This window comes from Euprymna scolopes, chromosome 15 (assembly GCF_053919585.1).
Source record: "Euprymna scolopes isolate OS-2025 chromosome 15, ASM5391958v1, whole genome shotgun sequence".
Taxonomy (NCBI): Eukaryota; Metazoa; Mollusca; class Cephalopoda; order Sepiida; family Sepiolidae; genus Euprymna; species Euprymna scolopes.
Genome location: NC_136496.1, coordinates 42,601,470 through 42,618,881, shown reverse-complemented (window position 1 = coordinate 42,618,881; position 17,412 = coordinate 42,601,470).

Sequence of the window (17,412 nt, the reverse complement as noted above, 5' to 3'; positions counted from 1 at the left end):
GGGTGCTCACGTCGTGGGGGCACAAGTGATTGCAGTTCGCCAGAGCATTCACCATTAAAATACTTGTAGAATAGGCAGAGGGATGCAACATTTCGTCGATGGGACAGAGGCTGAAGTTTAGATGCCAGTTCAGGGCCTATCAGGTTTGCGACTCTCTTTTGAATCCTGTCAAGGAGGAGAGACTAGTAACAGATGTACCAGCCCAAATGTGACAGCAATACTCCATACATGGGCGAATGGTGGCCTTATAGAGGTACAGGATACTTTCGGGTGTTAGTAGTTGTCTAGCACGGTAGAGAGAGCCCACCTTTCTTGCAGCGGCCCTGGCAATGCTTTCAATGTAATTGTTCCAACTCATGTTTCCTGTGAACGTTAGGTCAAGGAGATGTGATTATAATAAATTACGACGGAATTTAATTATGTAATTAAGAAGGATAAATAAATTCTCTTCATATTTACAGGAACCATGCTGAGAGTCTTTCAATGTAACCAAGCAATGTAATGTAAATAAAAACAATACATGATACAAATTTCAAACGTTTGCCTTGATATAATGATAAAATTGAAATTTAAGAAATACATTTTTAATCGAAATTTTTATTCTACTTTAGATATAAGGAAACAAATTCCAGTAATATGGAAACATTTGATTTAAGCATCAATAATACCGAACTATTTTAAAAAGCTGATATAATGAGTCAATGCGTTTTGACTTGTTTGTTTTATAATCGTTCAGCACTATCATTGTGTTCAACAGATGCATAGAATTTTATTGCAACACAAACAAGTTCGCTCTGAAAAACAAACAAATATTTATTGAAACACAGGTATGTAACAATAAAAAAGAAAAAAAGTTGCGTTATTTTTGCCGTGGAAGAAATACACGTTTATTAAATGTACTCGTGCCTCTGAGAGGATGTCGAATTGATGATGTTCTGAGATTGATTTTGTTTTCATCATTATTTCGATAAGTTGCTGAATTCGCTCAATAACCTCTAAATGGTTCTTTTATTGAAAAAAAAATGCACTTGAGGCGATTATTTCGATTAACAACCGAATTGCCACTTGTTGAACTTTTTCACTATTTTAGGTTAAAAGATAAATTGAAAATTAATTAAAACGTACTAAGAAAGAAATATGAAAAGAAAACAAATAAGAACAATAAAATAATACGTATCAAATATAGTATTAAAAGATAAAAATATTTCCTAACATTTCACGTAAAAATAATTGTAAAATCACATAAAATTATTTATTGAACAAAAACATCATCATTAATAACAGTAGCAAACAAATCAGTGGATGCAGTTACGAGGATGATTTTCTGCATCTGTAACCTCCATTCCTTTTGTATTTTCTGGGCCAAACAATTCTCGAATTTATAGGTAACGGCTGAGACTACAGCTCCGAGTGCCGTGAACAAAAACCTGCAATATTGTATATCGAAAAGCTACGCCTAGTCAGGCTGGCATTATGATAATTATGGCAACAATAACAGTAACAACAATAATAAGAATCCATATGGCGGTGGCAACATATTAGTACCATGCCATTTGAAACACCGGTTCCTGTCAGGATATGTTTAACATTAAGAGGTATTAGAGTCAGAAAGCTCTGATAAACTCTAATAAAATTCACGAGGGATCGGCATAGAATTCGTTATCCTCTGGTTGTCCCTGCGTCAATGTGACACAAGTCAAACAGTGTCCGGCTCTAAACCGCAAATCAATTGGGCGAGATGGCAACGTTACTTTTGCACTATTTCTTTTGTTTGTTTTGAGTCACACATTCCCCAACTTCGCATCCAACTGCTGAACATTGTTGTTTCTGGTGTAGGAGATATAAAACTGCAGGCCTATGTATCTATGAATAGCTAAATCAAATAAGGAGGTGTTTATGCACATCAGACCTATTTGTGAGACATGATCTTCTCAGGCTATGTGCAAAAAGCATTTTTCAAGATTTCCTTTGCTCACAATGCAAAACAATCGAAAACTATATCCGTAACTGGACACGTTGTCATTAGTTGGATTTTTATCTGTAAGATCTGTATTAATACCAATGGCATTATTGTTTCTCAAATTCGATTCTAAAACAAGGTATTTCTATGATTTCGTAACAATCAAAATCATGAATTCAAATACTTGGGGTTAAAACATAAAAAATACGATTAGAAATGTGTTTTACGTTCTGGAATTTTGAGTGGCATTAGTAGCTTTGAATATACCAGATCATAATGAACATATATAACAAATTGGAACCCTACAATTAGCTATCGAGTAGGTTAGCTAGCTTAGTTATGATTGTATATACTCGGTATGCAACACATACAGCAAATCTTCAATCCGTATAAACAATATTCTTAAGAATCACCCGTCGCACATTTAGAGGAATTCACGTAAAATTTGGTGATGGTAAATGTAATTAATATTTAATTAATATTGATCACCGACCATAATCACGTTCACACATTGTCTCATGCAAGATCACCGAAGTTAAGCAGCGTTGAGCCTTAAAATTACTTGCGCAGCTACCGTTGTCTCTTGAGACTAAACGGCATCATCATCATCATCATCATCATCATCATCATCATCATCATCATCATCATCATCATCGTCGTCGCCGCCGCCGCCGTCGTCGTCGTCGTCGTCGTCGTCGTCGTCGTCGTCGTCGTCGTCATTTCATGATTCCAAGGTAGTTATAAAAAATAATAATCGTATTTTAAAAACAACAGTTTAATTCTTCAAAAGACGATCATTTTATTCGAAAACGAATATCCTTTCACATGTTTTATAAATAATCATCTACATGATACATTTAAAGATTTTTAGGAAAGTAATAATGAAACGATGTTGCGTAGCGGGGACAAAGCATTCATATAACGGGGACGACGATGAGACAATTATAATGATTACAAATAGTCCATATTTATAACATGTAGAAGATGCGAATTCATTATTGAGGGGATTCAGTTAACTTTGGAAAGGCGTTTCATAGAAAGTTCTTTTACAACTACGATAGACAAAAACACATTACCTTTCAGGTTGATAGATGACAACAAAGAGAAAAGTTTACAAAAAACATGATGACATTCCACCAGCTGGCTGATATGATGATTTGAAATTCAATTACCTTTCAAGGTTACATTTTCTTGTTTCCCTTTCTGGTCACTTCCAAAAGGGTTTCAGATAACCCCACTGTTGTCTCACTACTCTGAACTAATTCCCGACCTCGACTCTGCCCAAACTCTCTGAATATATTGTAAATGATCTTTCTTTGTGATGTCAAAACGTGCTTCAGCCACCTGAATGTTTTCTCACGTGGATTTACATGCACATATGTCCCACACATCTTTTTCAACCCAAAGAAATTTCTTAAATTGAATTGTACATTCTCCTAACTTTGACATAATATATTTAGTGATTTTAAAACACAACGGACACTTGCTATACATTCTTAAGATTGCAATATGCATTCACTTTTAACTTTTGAATACAGGGTTCGATTCTAGCATTTCCCTAGTAATAATAAATATTATTTTAAATGTTATTTACGTTTTCCTTTAATTACTGGAATCTGTTCTCTTCCATATATAACAGTAATACAAATGTCAACACTATGTGAACGGCCATTTTCCATCAGAAAAAAAATCGGTACGACTTTTCTAGGGGTGGTGGTTTCGTTTTCGAAATTTTGAAAACTATCAGAAAAACATCAATTTTACTGATTCTCGCAGTATGAAATAAACTGGTCAATTAATAAAATAAAATGCGCATCAAGTGCGCTTGAAAGCCAAATCACAACATATTAATAGGAAAATAAACAAATATTTTACTTGTTTGAAATTTATAACATAAATATATTTTGGAGCTAAACTCCATCCTCAGTATGTTGTTTTCTTCTTTTTCTTTTCTTCTTTCTTTCCATGTTGTTAAATTAGAGAAAGAAAAGTATGTTTGTAAAGAGTCGCGCTATATATGAGCGGTTGTATTTTGAAATCTTGGAACAGTGTGTAGGCAACGCGAGAATAACGCCAAAGCTGTGATTTAGCTTTCATGCGCACTTGATGCGTATTTTATGTTATTCAAATTAAATCAACGTTTCTATGTAGAACTCACACCCTTGACTTATTTTCGCGTTACCTACGCACTTTACCAACATTTCAAAATGCAACCGCTGATAGATAGCGCGCGGCTCTTTACAAACAGACTTTTCTTTCTCTAACTTTACAACATGGCAAGAAAGAAGAATAGAAAAAAAGAAAATAAAAACATACTGAGAATGAAGTTTAGCTCTGAAATATGTTTGTTATAAATTTCAAAAAAGTAAAATTTATCTATTTTTCTAATATTACGTTGTGATTTAGCCTTCAAGCGCACTTGATACGTGTCTTATTTTATTCAAATTAAATCAACGTTTCTATATGGAACTCATACCCTTGACGTTATTCTTGCGTTGACTACGCCCTGTTCCAAATTTCAAAACCGCGCGGCTTTTTACAAACAGACTTTTCTTTCTCCAACGTTACAACATGGCAAAAAAAGAAGAAAAAAATAGAAAACAATACCGTGAGAATGGAATTTAGCTCTGAAATATATTTATGTTATAAATTTCAAACAAGTAAAATATTTGTTTATTTTTCTAATATTACGTTGTGATTTGGCTTTCAAGCGCATTTGATGCGTATTTTATTTTATTCAGAGTAAATCAACGTTTCTATATGAAACTCACACCCTTGACGTAATCCATGCATGTTTTTGCTGTCTTAAGCATTTCAATATTCAATTTAGCTCCGAGTATATATATATATATATATATATATATATATATATATATATATATATATATATATATATATATATATATATATATATATAAATGAAAAACACACAAGGAGTTATCAGATATTCTCCAAAATAACATTTCAATATTTCACTTAAAAAAACCTTTATAAAAAAATATCTGAAGAGAGCTTATCAAAGCTTGAAATGCGTTATAAAAATCTTTTAAAATAAAAAATGATACAAGGCTGAAAAATCCACAATACTCTTTTAAATATACATTTTTTCTCTCGTTGGAACTACACTACCATCACTGTGAATATATATATATATATATATATATATATATATCGCTATTTTTTCGCAATTTTATAAGTTCGAAATCTCAGGAACTATTGATAAGAATTTTACAAATGAAGGTTCTTTTTATAGCTAATTATATGCATTGTGTAGTGGGCTATGTGACATTTGCCCTTAATAGCGCACATTGTTGTTTAAACAAGTGGCGGGCCGCTTTTCCATATTAATTTAACATACATTGAACACCCACTTCATAGACACTTTGCTTATAAAACGGGTGTTTATTTTACGTTAAATTACGTTAAATTAATATAAAAAAAGTTATCTCCCACTTTTTTAAAACTACAATTTAGTCATATCATCGAAATTACTCGTTTCGTCTGATTTTAACTATTGTTTTCGTTTTCTCTTAAACCTATAACAGTGCTAATTTTAAAGGATTTTTTGTAGGTGAAAAGATACTGCATTTTAACCAATATTTCAATCATAGTCATTTGTTTTCCTAGTTTTGCATATGAATTACAACAGATCTGATATTTCCTCAAAATCTCTGGCCTTGATGGAGGGAAGACTAAAACTTGCTGCTTGGTTTCTAATGATCTGAAATAACAGAAAGGGGACACTTGATTCCAAATATTTCTCATATGTTATATCTTCCCTCTTTGGTTTTTATACATAAAGTTAATTTCACAGTGTATAAGGTTCATTTTATACTGTGAATATTCATAATCGTACCCTATTTCCAAATGAGGGGAGATATAATATATGAGAAATATTTGGAATCAAGTCTCCACTTGCTGTTATTTCAGATCATTTAAAACCATGGCAGCAAGTTTTAGTCTTCCCTCCATCAAGGCCAGAGGTTTAGGGAATATATATATATATATATATATATATATATATATATATATATATATATATATATACGAGGGGCGTGCAATAAGTAATGCCCCTGACCCACTTCCAGTTGGCTGATCTAGCTGAAATTTTGCATGTGGAATGATTTATATCTCTACGGCTTATGTGGCAAATTACAGCTCTGAACGAATTGTGGTTTCTGTTTTACAGGTGTTTGAACTGAGTCAGGTGTGAAATGGAGCCTGTTGAATGTCGAGCAGTGATCCGGTTTTTGTATTTGAAAGGACGCACACCACAGGAGACTTTTTATGAAATGAGAAATTTATGGTGATAATGCCCCATCATATGACCTTGTAAAACGCTGGCATCGTGAATTCAAACATGGCCGCAAGTCTGTGGAAACAGCTCCCAGGCCTGGTCGACCCCTTCTGCCATTGATGAGGCATCTGTCCGTCAAGTTGAGGCTGCCATTTTGGAAGATCGGCGCATTACTATTCGCCAAATAGCCCAAGATGTCAAGATTAGTACAGAGTCTGTGGAAACTATCATTCATGACCATTTGCATATGCATAAGGTGTCTGCCAGATGGATTCCCAGGTTGTTCACACAATTCCAGAAGCGAGATAGCGTCGAGTGCCCGAGGATGAATTTGGAGATGTGCCAAGAAGATGAATCAAAGTTTTTCAAAAGACTGTTTGCACAGGAGGGAACCTGGGTCCATCACTATGATCCAGAACCCAAAGCCCAGTCAATGCAGTGGAAGCACTTGGACTAACCACCTCCAAAGAAGGCAAGGGTGCATTCCTCCGCTGGCAAGATCATGCTCACCATCTTCTGGGACCAGGACGGAGTAGTGATGTCAGATTTCCTGGTAAAGGGTACTACAATTACAACATGCATACACATACACACACCGAAATACAAATACATAAACACAAACATAACACATATATAAAAATAAAAAAAATATATAAATAAATAAAATAAAATATTTCTCCTTCTTCTTTTTCTTCTTCCTCTTATATCGTTTTCCGAAATCATAATAACCACTTCTGTTAATGTCTGACGAAGTTGCTGGATCGCAGATAAGATTCGGTAACGGAAACATGTGTAACTAAGCAGATAAAACGGTAATAGAATAAAAATATAAATATATATTTGCTCTGCAATAGTATTGAGCACTTTCTTCAGATTTTTACTAATTACCATTTTGCCCCCCCCCCATATATATATATATATATATATATATATATATATATATATATATATATATATGCGTAATTCCTTGACTTAATTCCACGGCGATTGTCACTCTGAATATTGCTAAGAACCACACCAACAATTAATATATATATTGTTATTTTATATAAAAGAGAAGTAATAAAATGAAGCATCTTAAACGCATGATTAATGTTTTGTAAATTAAAAATCAAGGAAAATATGATTAAATAACAAAATATTTAAATAGTTATAAGTTTACAAAAAGATAAGCGGTATTTGTAATAAAAAATGTTCGTGTTTTGGTACGAAAATGTTTAGTCGGCTGGAGTACTTTATTGACTAGATTATTATTTTTATAAGGTTGGTTAATTTGACACAAGTTTGTAGATTTTGTGTTTTAAATGATTTGAATAAGTTCACAATTCAGTAAACACGTTCCCGTGAACACTATCTGCCTTTAGAAGTAAAGAGGAGAGAGTATCTCTAAAAGCAGAGAGCGAAAGGGTGCGAAAGGGTGTAGCTATATTAGCTAGTCGGTTTGAGGGGTTGTTTAAATTGCATGTCGATTCAGTTATAACAAATATTCTAGCCTCTTTCTTTCCTCTTATATTTGTAGTGTTTGGCATATTATGGGAGGTTTAATCAAAAAGACTTAAGCAAAATGTTTGCAAATTTACGTAACGTAATGACAAGGTTATTTTAGAACGAATGACTGCGCTATGCAATGGTAAGCATTTCAAGGAAATACACATTTTTCTTGATTTGATTTTTTGCTATTTTCATATTTCTTTTTTTCAATTGCTCAATTATGCCTGGATTTATCATTGACATGAATATAGTCTATTTCTAGTGAAGTGAATTTTACTGAAAATAGGAGTAGATGAATAGATTGGTTGTTGGTTGTTTTTGTTTAACGGCATATCAACCCTTTTCAGGTTATTTAATGCCGAATCCAAAGATTTAAGAAATTTTTTTTAATAGAATATATTTGTTGTTTTCAAGTCGGTTTCTATTTAACCCATAACAGATACTACCACTCCGGGTCAGAGTGGACCTGGGAGCAATGGCAATTAAAGGATGGCTCCACACTCCCCAAAGCCCGCAAACTGGGGCCTCACGACTGGATACAGTTTAAGGTCATATTCAGGACAAAGTAGATAAATAAGTAATTGATTCATACATGTATTCACATAAATATGTTTTCACAGACAAATGTTATACGTCATATTTTATAAGCATCATATACTTACAATGAACGGATTATGTCTCGTATTTTGTTTCTTCACATAAATCAAGTACAAATAAAATTGCCTATGCAACAAGACATTCAGTAAAACTCTGATATTTGTAGATGCGTTTTTAAAAAAAAACGACATTTTCTTAAATATCTATTATTATTTGTTGTTGAAATTATTAAATGATTAGTAAGCGTTTTTCAGTCAAAAGGCGGTAAATGACGCCGATGAAGTGGATAATGGCGCAAACGACCTCAGTCAGTTTAATTGCATCAAATTCAATTATTGATGTCAGCAACCTCCATTGATTCCTGCTGTAAGTATGTGATAAGAAACAATGTTATGAATGCCAACAACAGAATCAAACAAGTCAAGAATATCATTACCAACAGAATCAAACAAGTCAAGAATATCATTTACCTTTTCTTTGGACAAAACTCAGACATTTAAAAAGATATAACTCCATTACTATACTAAAACTGTTTAATTCTCTATGGCTTGTTCCTATATGTTTTAATCACACAAATTTGGGCGGGGGAAACAGCACTGTGATCTGTTTTACAGACAGGTAGTTCTTGGAAATAAACTTTCCTCAAGGGGGTTCCGTTTAGCTCCAAGGAAAGAACGACGAATTTCACAAAAGCAAAGATTGTGTGGAGTGAACGGAGAGGAATTTGATTTTAGATATATTAAATCTAATCACGCATTCCTCTCGCCCATTGCACACGTGCTCTAGATCTGAATATGGGAGAATTACAAGGATCTTTATCTATGCTTAAAATATATTCTTTTTATTTTACATATTATATATATATATATATTTTCTTTTATAGATCTTTTTACTTTATATTTCTTATTATTTTATAGATCATTTTATTTTATATATCTTTTTAATTCATATATCTTTTAATTTATATATCTTTTTATATATCTTTTTATTTTATATATCTTTTTAATTCATATATCTTTTAATTTATATATCTTTTTATATATCTTTTTATTTTATATATCTTTTTAATTCATATATCTTTTAATTTATATATCTTTTTATATATCTTTTTATTTTATATATCTTTTTAATTCATATATCTTTTAATTTATATATCTTTTAATTTATATATCTTTTTATTTTATATATCTTTTTAATTCATATATCTTTTAATTTAAATATCTTTTTTATATATCTTTTTATTTTATATATCTTTTAATTTATATATCTTTTAATTTATATATCCTTTGAATTCATATATCTTTTAATTTAAATATCTTTTTTATATATCTTTTTATTTTATATGTCTTTTAATTTATATATCTTTTAATTCATATATCCTTTTAATTTATATATCCTTTTAATTCATATATCTTTTAATTTAAATATCTTTTTTATATATCTTTTTATTTTATATATCTTTTAATTTATATATCTTTTAATTTATATATCTTTTAATTTATATATCCTTTTAATTCATATATCTTTTAATTTAAATATCTTTTTTATATATCTTTTTATTTTATATGTCTTTTAATTTATATATCTTTTAATTTATATGTCCTTTTAAGTTATATATCCTTTTAATTCATATATCTTTTAATTTAAATATCTTTTAATTTATATATCTTTTGTAGAGATCATTTTATTTTATTCGCAGATGCACTTCACTAGTATATATTTGTAAACATTATATTAACTGGTTTGTTCTTTGTCTCAGTCAAGTCAGACACGAAGGAGCCATCTTTCCGAACCGGAATAAATCGAATCCAACGTAAATATAAAATATGGTTATTTTCAAATGTGTCACGCCATTACAATTATAACCAGCCTAGAATATCTTTGCTCTGCACTGGTTATTTAATTGAAAAGAGACAAGTAACAATAGAAACACTTCCTGCGAAGAGACATAAGTCTTGAATTGAGTGAGTAAACGGTTTTGATCGGGTCGCGTCTCAGTTGAATTAGTGTAATATAAGAGACGCGAATATCAGAGCGCAACTATTTTGTAAGCGCCGTTTGTATCCACATGATCCACAACGCGTAGAAATCGAATTTTTAAATAGATCAGTTCATATAATTGCGTTCACCTTCATAGAAGTGTTCAGATTTGGAGAGACCATTTCAAAAAGATTTGACTGGAGACTGGGATTTTGACATCCTACTCTAAAAGCCAGGGTCAAATAACATTTCCATTTGATAGAGCAATTCGTAAAGATTTCTAATACGTCCATTCATCTTATGCATTAGATGCATTAAAATAGTATTTCGTACTTTTGTTGTCAAAGAGCACCAAACCTTTTATTTTCAACTTAATGGTGACATGCAAACGAAAATGGTAATTTAGAGTAAATCAAGAAGGGCTAACGAAAATATTATTTTGGACAAAATCGTGATAGAACAATGGAAATACTATTTGAGACTTAATATTGAAAAAAAGTGCTGTTTTAGATTAAATTGTTGATAAGTCTGTAACATAGCGTGGACGTGCGTATAACAGCAGTAGTTGTATGCACATGATCGAACCGTGTGTTAGGTGACGTCATATCTAGGAAGAAGGAAAGAAAAAAGATTATAAAAAATACGTGACCGAGGAGAGATAGATGTGTTACACTCGTTGCCCGAGAGTAGCAGAAGAATGCGTGTCCTAAACATGGCTGAACAAAGGCAGAGTACTACGTGTTCGACACGGTAGAGTCTTGTTAAGTACATTGGAATATGAGAAGACTTTAGAACAAGAGACCAGGCATCATTTTGAAAGTACCTGTAAATTAATGTCTGCTATTTTAACTAAAAACTTAACTCATATTCTTTTCTTGTCGTTATTTTCTTTGCGACTGTCTGCATACAACGTGCAGATACCCAGGATTGACATGTAATGACTACGACACAGACCAACAAATGTGCTATTTTAGATTAATTTATGTATGTGATTTATATTTGGCTGTATAAAAATACACTATTCACTTATATTAAAGTAAGTTTAAGTAGCTGAGTAGCGACTTGGTTCCCATAAGTTTTGGCGGATAACAAACAGAATCATGAACAGAAGATTGTGATCTATTGCTACCATCACTAATGGACCTGAGGTAATTTCCTCAGCATCTGACAAAGAAATTTTTTTTGCCAAGAACTTTGCAGCAAATTCTACCTTTTGCAATCAGGGTCGCCTACCCCTGTATTTCTTCCAGCGACTGAAAATACTATGCGACATACATATGATGTACGTGATGTATCCAACCTGATCAAAAACCTTGATTTCAGTGAATCGACTGGCACCGACGAAATTCCACTTATAGAGCTCAAAAAGTTTTAACCGGAGCTAGCTCACATACAGACAAAGCTGTTTAAGCGTTGCTTTCAGGAGAAATACTTCTCCACACGACAGAAAGCTTCATCCGTTTGCCCCGTATTTAAAAAGTCCTTCTCAGTATAGACTAATCAGTTTACTGTGCATAATGAGAAAGTTGCTCGAATCTGTGATAAACAGAGAAGTGGTCAACTACCTTAGCAAAAATAACCTGCTCAGTGACATACAATATGGTTTCGTTCTGCGATATATACAGCTGATGTACTAATTTTTATATCATACAGTATTAGTGAATCTATCGATAGGGGCTTCGTTTCCAGAGCAATAGCTCTTAGCATATCGAAATTATTTGATAGAGTATTGCATAAAAGTCTACTTCATAAAATCGCCAGCTATCGAATAGCTGGAAATGTCCTGTCAATTATTAAATCCTTTCGCTCCGATAGGCTTAAAAGAGTAGTCGTTGATGGGCAGGAATCAGAAACTCATAGTATTAATGCTGGCGTCCCTCAAGGTTCCATCCTGGGCGCAGTACTCTTCTTGATCTTATTAAACGATCTCTCAAATCATTTCCCAAGATAATTCGTAGACATTTATAGAAACGATGTTACGGTCTATGGCAACATTTCAAAAGACGAGTGTGACACTATATCTTAGTGCCCTGGTTTTGGTGGTTGTTAGCACCCTTCCCCCTGTATGGCCCTTATTTGACTGTAGGCGGAGGGATACACAGAAATGCATCACATAATTCCTTTCCTTTTTCGCTCTTTTTCGTCCAGACAGCATGGGGTAAGCACGTGTTATTTTTCCTTTCTGTAAACGAGAGGGGGCAATCCCATCTTCCTCAACACTAGATAAGGTTAGTTAATTAGTTTAAAAAAAATAATGGTGAAAATTAATCGTATGATCTGTAAATTGTATGTAATATATATATATATATATATATATATATATATATATATATTGTATACATTTTATAAAATAAATAGTTAATTATATTTCTTATATATTGCGACCCATGTTGTGTGTTTTTGTGTCTAGAATAAATGTCTTAAGTAGAATGAAACAGCCCTGAGCCTAAGGACGGTTCCGGTCAGAATGCCATCAGAGATCAAGAAGTTTTCCTGGGAAAAGAATGAACCACACACTTGTAGCCAACATCTCAGGTATGCCTTTCCTCTTAATACTTAAACCCTAATGACTGGCCCATCATCACATCATCATGGGACCGTTTCTAAGACATTTAGTGTAGCACGTAGGTTGGTCACACATCATTGACCGGCTGATAGTGTCACATATTGGCGCTGTGACCAGGATTGTTCCTCGCATAGGAATAAATTCGACCCTGAAAAAAAATCCACGGACCCCCCCCCCAAAAAAAAAATCAACCAAAGATAATCGCCACTAAACGAATAAAAAATTATGGTCCACGGTTTTAAAAACTGAACGAACTATTCTAGTCAAAAGATATATTTCAGGCAGAAAAAAAGACCCCAGGTGAAAAAGGAATATTTAAAAAGCACGGTTTAAAAGAAATTTAAAAGTTAAAAATATGGCAGACCAATACACACGCACACACAAACAAAAAATGCACTCAGAACATTCGGGAAACTTGAAAAATTGTTGCTACGAAGAAAAAAGTTACATACAAAAGATCGATTAAAAATTAAGAAAAAAGTGTACTCTTCCTACATCCACACACCCTTAATCATATGAAAGAAGAGTATTGAAACAAAAACCCTTCGATTAGAAAAAAAGTAAAAAATGTGCCCCTCTACGAAAAAAAGAGACGAAAAAAAAAGAAAGTCGCTCTAGTAAATGCATATATATATATATATATATATATATATATATATATATATATATATGCATGTTTCTTTTACATAAAAGAAAAAGAAAAATCCTTCAAACACGATGCTCGAAAAATAAATTTAAAAGAGAGAAAAAGAATTCATGAACATTTTTAATTTGATTTTGTTTCAGGTTAAAAATAATATAAGACTCTTGTTGACCTTTTGAATTTGCGAATGTTAAATTACTTCAGGAACACTATGGTTATATTTACTTGATGTTTTTAGCGCGGGGACTCGCTTGTGGGCAGATTAGGGGTAGGTCTGACTACCGCCTTGACCAAAAAAAAAATCAACCAAAGATAATCGCCACTAAACGAATAAAAAATTGCATCAAATTCAATTAAAGTACATAATCTCAGGAGACTTCCCGAATCCCTGCGCGTGTGCCTGCGATCTGTCAATTTTTGAGGCCCTCAAAAGATCAAGCTCATGGCCTCAATTTCCGTTACCTATTCTCAAGGTGACATATGTTGCCAGTTTTTCACTAAACAATAAAATTTATATGTAGGTTTCATAAAAAATAATAAAATTCATAACTTAACTCTTCCTTTCAGCAGGGGCGGTTGCTGTTGTCCGGTCATATAACACTACTTAACAATAAAACAATCATATCTGCCCGGCATTCTTCAGTGTTTCAGGAGTCTCAATTACACCCCAATGAGGAGCCCTACCCCTACCAGAGACGGTCACGTCCCACTTATACAGTTTCATACATCATTCTCCGATATGAAAAAAAATCATAGTTAAAGAAATGGAAATACATTATCCAAGTGAAATAAAATAGAAGTTAATGAAAAAGTCGTCGCTACATTCTTCTAGAAGATATCAGCTTTCCAAGAAATCAAATAATCAAGTGAACATAACCCACTCTTGACAATGAGACGGCTAATATAATAATGCCGTTTTTTTACGAAAACGAAATTATTCAATTATGTAATACATATACAATATAAGTGTGTATTCTGTATAAACAGGAACATAATATTTCTGTTTTTCTATGCATTTAAACTTTTTTAACATTATGTGGAGAGTATTTTTAAAATGACTAATTTAAACCAACGATAAGTTTACTATAAAATAATGTGAATTGAACGATGCTTTAAAGTTAAATGTTATGTTTGAATTGAAAATAAATCGTTTTTCATATTATAAAATGGTTGCTTGTTATTAAATGAAAGCAAAGAAAACATTCTGAAATATTGCATGGCATATCCACCGTTCATATTAACGAAATATATGTAAGAAACAAATATGCACGGAAATAAAAGAATGACATAAAGCAAGATAATAAAAACGTTTCGAACAAAAGAAAACATAGCAAGAATGAAAGAAGAATATAAGAATAACAGAAATTATTAACGGACGAATTCGACGTTTATTTTGTTTAAAAGAATTCTTTTCACAGCATTTCTAACTCTTCATTACTTTAAATTTCCGATTCTTTGGTGTAATTCAAAATCTAATTCTTGGCGACAAAAACTAATATTCAGAAAAAAATTGAAAACTAAAACATATAAAAATAGTTTTATTGAAAGTTAAAACGATGGCGGTCTTGTAGGATTTCACTTGGAAAAGAATCAGTTTAGTTGAAAATGTTTGATTTCCTTTTCAATCTCTTGTCCCTTCAAATGCAAGTTTCCTTTCGTTTTTATGAATTGAATTGCTTATTTCTCAAAGAGGAAATAACTGTTTAAAACGTCTAATGCAAACGTGTATATTCTAATACGTTTAGTGAATGTCCCAAAACAAACAAGACGAGCATTATTGGTACAATGGATACCCTTGCAGACTATGGGATCGGCTATACTAAGTAACAATCTTATCGTATCTGAAACGGTCAATTACGTACGAATACCGTTGGGAAGGCATACATTTTCACAGAACTATAAATAAAATAACAACCTGTGTTGTAATGATTATATAGAATATACTGTTTATGGAAAATGTCTTTTGGCATTAAATAATCCTTAAATGAGGAAAGATAAAGTAATGTAACGTATCACGTACATATTCACACTTGTCGACTATTAATTTGTATTGCTTCTGGGAATAACCTTATATGCCCCCCCCTCACACACGCGTAGTAAAATACTTAGAATTTTCGGCATTTATATCTAGTCTACAGATGCAAATAGTTTAAGGAGAACACATATAAGTAATTTAAGATATCATATTTATACTTGAGTAAAATAACAACGTGTTCCAATTCCTTATATAATATTTACGTTTATAGGTATTGTCTTTTGACGTTAAAAACACACAAGTTAAAATCAAACATAAAAGTGCAAGAGAGTAATAAATCTAATAAACAAAAGTTGAATAATATTAATATTAATTGGTCGAATGAAATGATGTATTATGTTTAAGACATAATTCAAGGCACACAATTCAAAGCTTCATTTCAGACATCAAGTAAGACTATTAAGACTATTACGAAAAATGTATAACAGTAATTTAGTATCTATAACTATAAAGGCGAAACCATTTTCCTTTATCTGAGTCCTATGTGAAAGACCATCGATAAAAGTCCACTGCTACATTCTAATTTTAAGAAGATTAATTTCACACTAACCATCGGGACGGATCTAATTTTTTGCTGTAGCTGTGGCAAATAAAATACGAACAATAGTTTTCTGGATTAAAATGGATATACTAATAACAATAAAATAAATAATAAAAAAAACGTGGCTATCCATTCCCGCTTCAGTCCCAGAAAAATATCAATAGACAAAGCACGCTCACAAAACATGAGATTATATAAACTATGTAACAGGAATATTAATTAAATATTGTTAAAATTAAAACAATAGCATAAAAAAAATACTGGTAATAAATTGAAGATGTTAGCATAAAAGTACTCTTTTAGTTTGGAATAAATAAATTATCTATATAAAAAAAGATTCTTAGACATTTTTCGTTTGGACTGCATCAAGAAATTGCGTGATTTGAGGAAATCACCAGCAGAGTTCTAAGCCCAAAGAACACAATCTTCGTTAATATATATGGGGAATCTCTAAAATGATAGAGTTTTAAGAAAAAACATGGCAAAAAATGTTTTCTCTCTGGTAACAAAAACTTGTGGATGGAGTTAAAAAATATAACTTTTTATAAAATCTTTTCAAATTCCGTCTTTTCTTCAATTCCGAGTGAGACCAATTTTGAGCACATTTGCATTGATTGCATTGAAAGTCCGATTTCGAAATCGGAAGGGGCTTTTAGCGGTGTTCCCTTTTTAACAGTAAAACGAAAAACGGAATTTTACTTCCGTTAAAAACCGTATTTATAAATAAACGATGAGGCGTCAAGATGAAAAAAAGGTGGAGACGGTAGCGTCTCCTCGCTTATTAATGTGCTGTTTTCTGTTTTCTTTCATTTATGTATTTTATTTTGCAAAACAAAACTTTAACAAAACAAAGTTAGGCACAGGGCTAATATAAAAAATGGTGAAGGCGTTTATGGCATGCTTGTCACTGTACCTTTGATTTTTCTACGCTAATCCTAGCTAGAGTTCTCAGTCACAATAATGCAACAGGCATACAAGGAATCGTCCTACTTAGGATTCCCAATTCAAAATCGAATGTATTAAAAAGCTATATATATATATATATATATATATATATATATATATATATATATATATATATATATATATATATAGCTATCCAAACCATCTAACCAAAAGCGTAGTTTATCAGGCAACAATATTTGCGAAAGAAACCCCGAATAACAAAAAATATTACGTAGGCATGACTTCCTTAGATTTCAAAACCCGATACTATGACCACAAAAGTACATTCAACAATAAAAAAAAAACACCGTATAAAAGCAACACTAGGGAATAAATACTGGGAACTCAAAGAAAGCG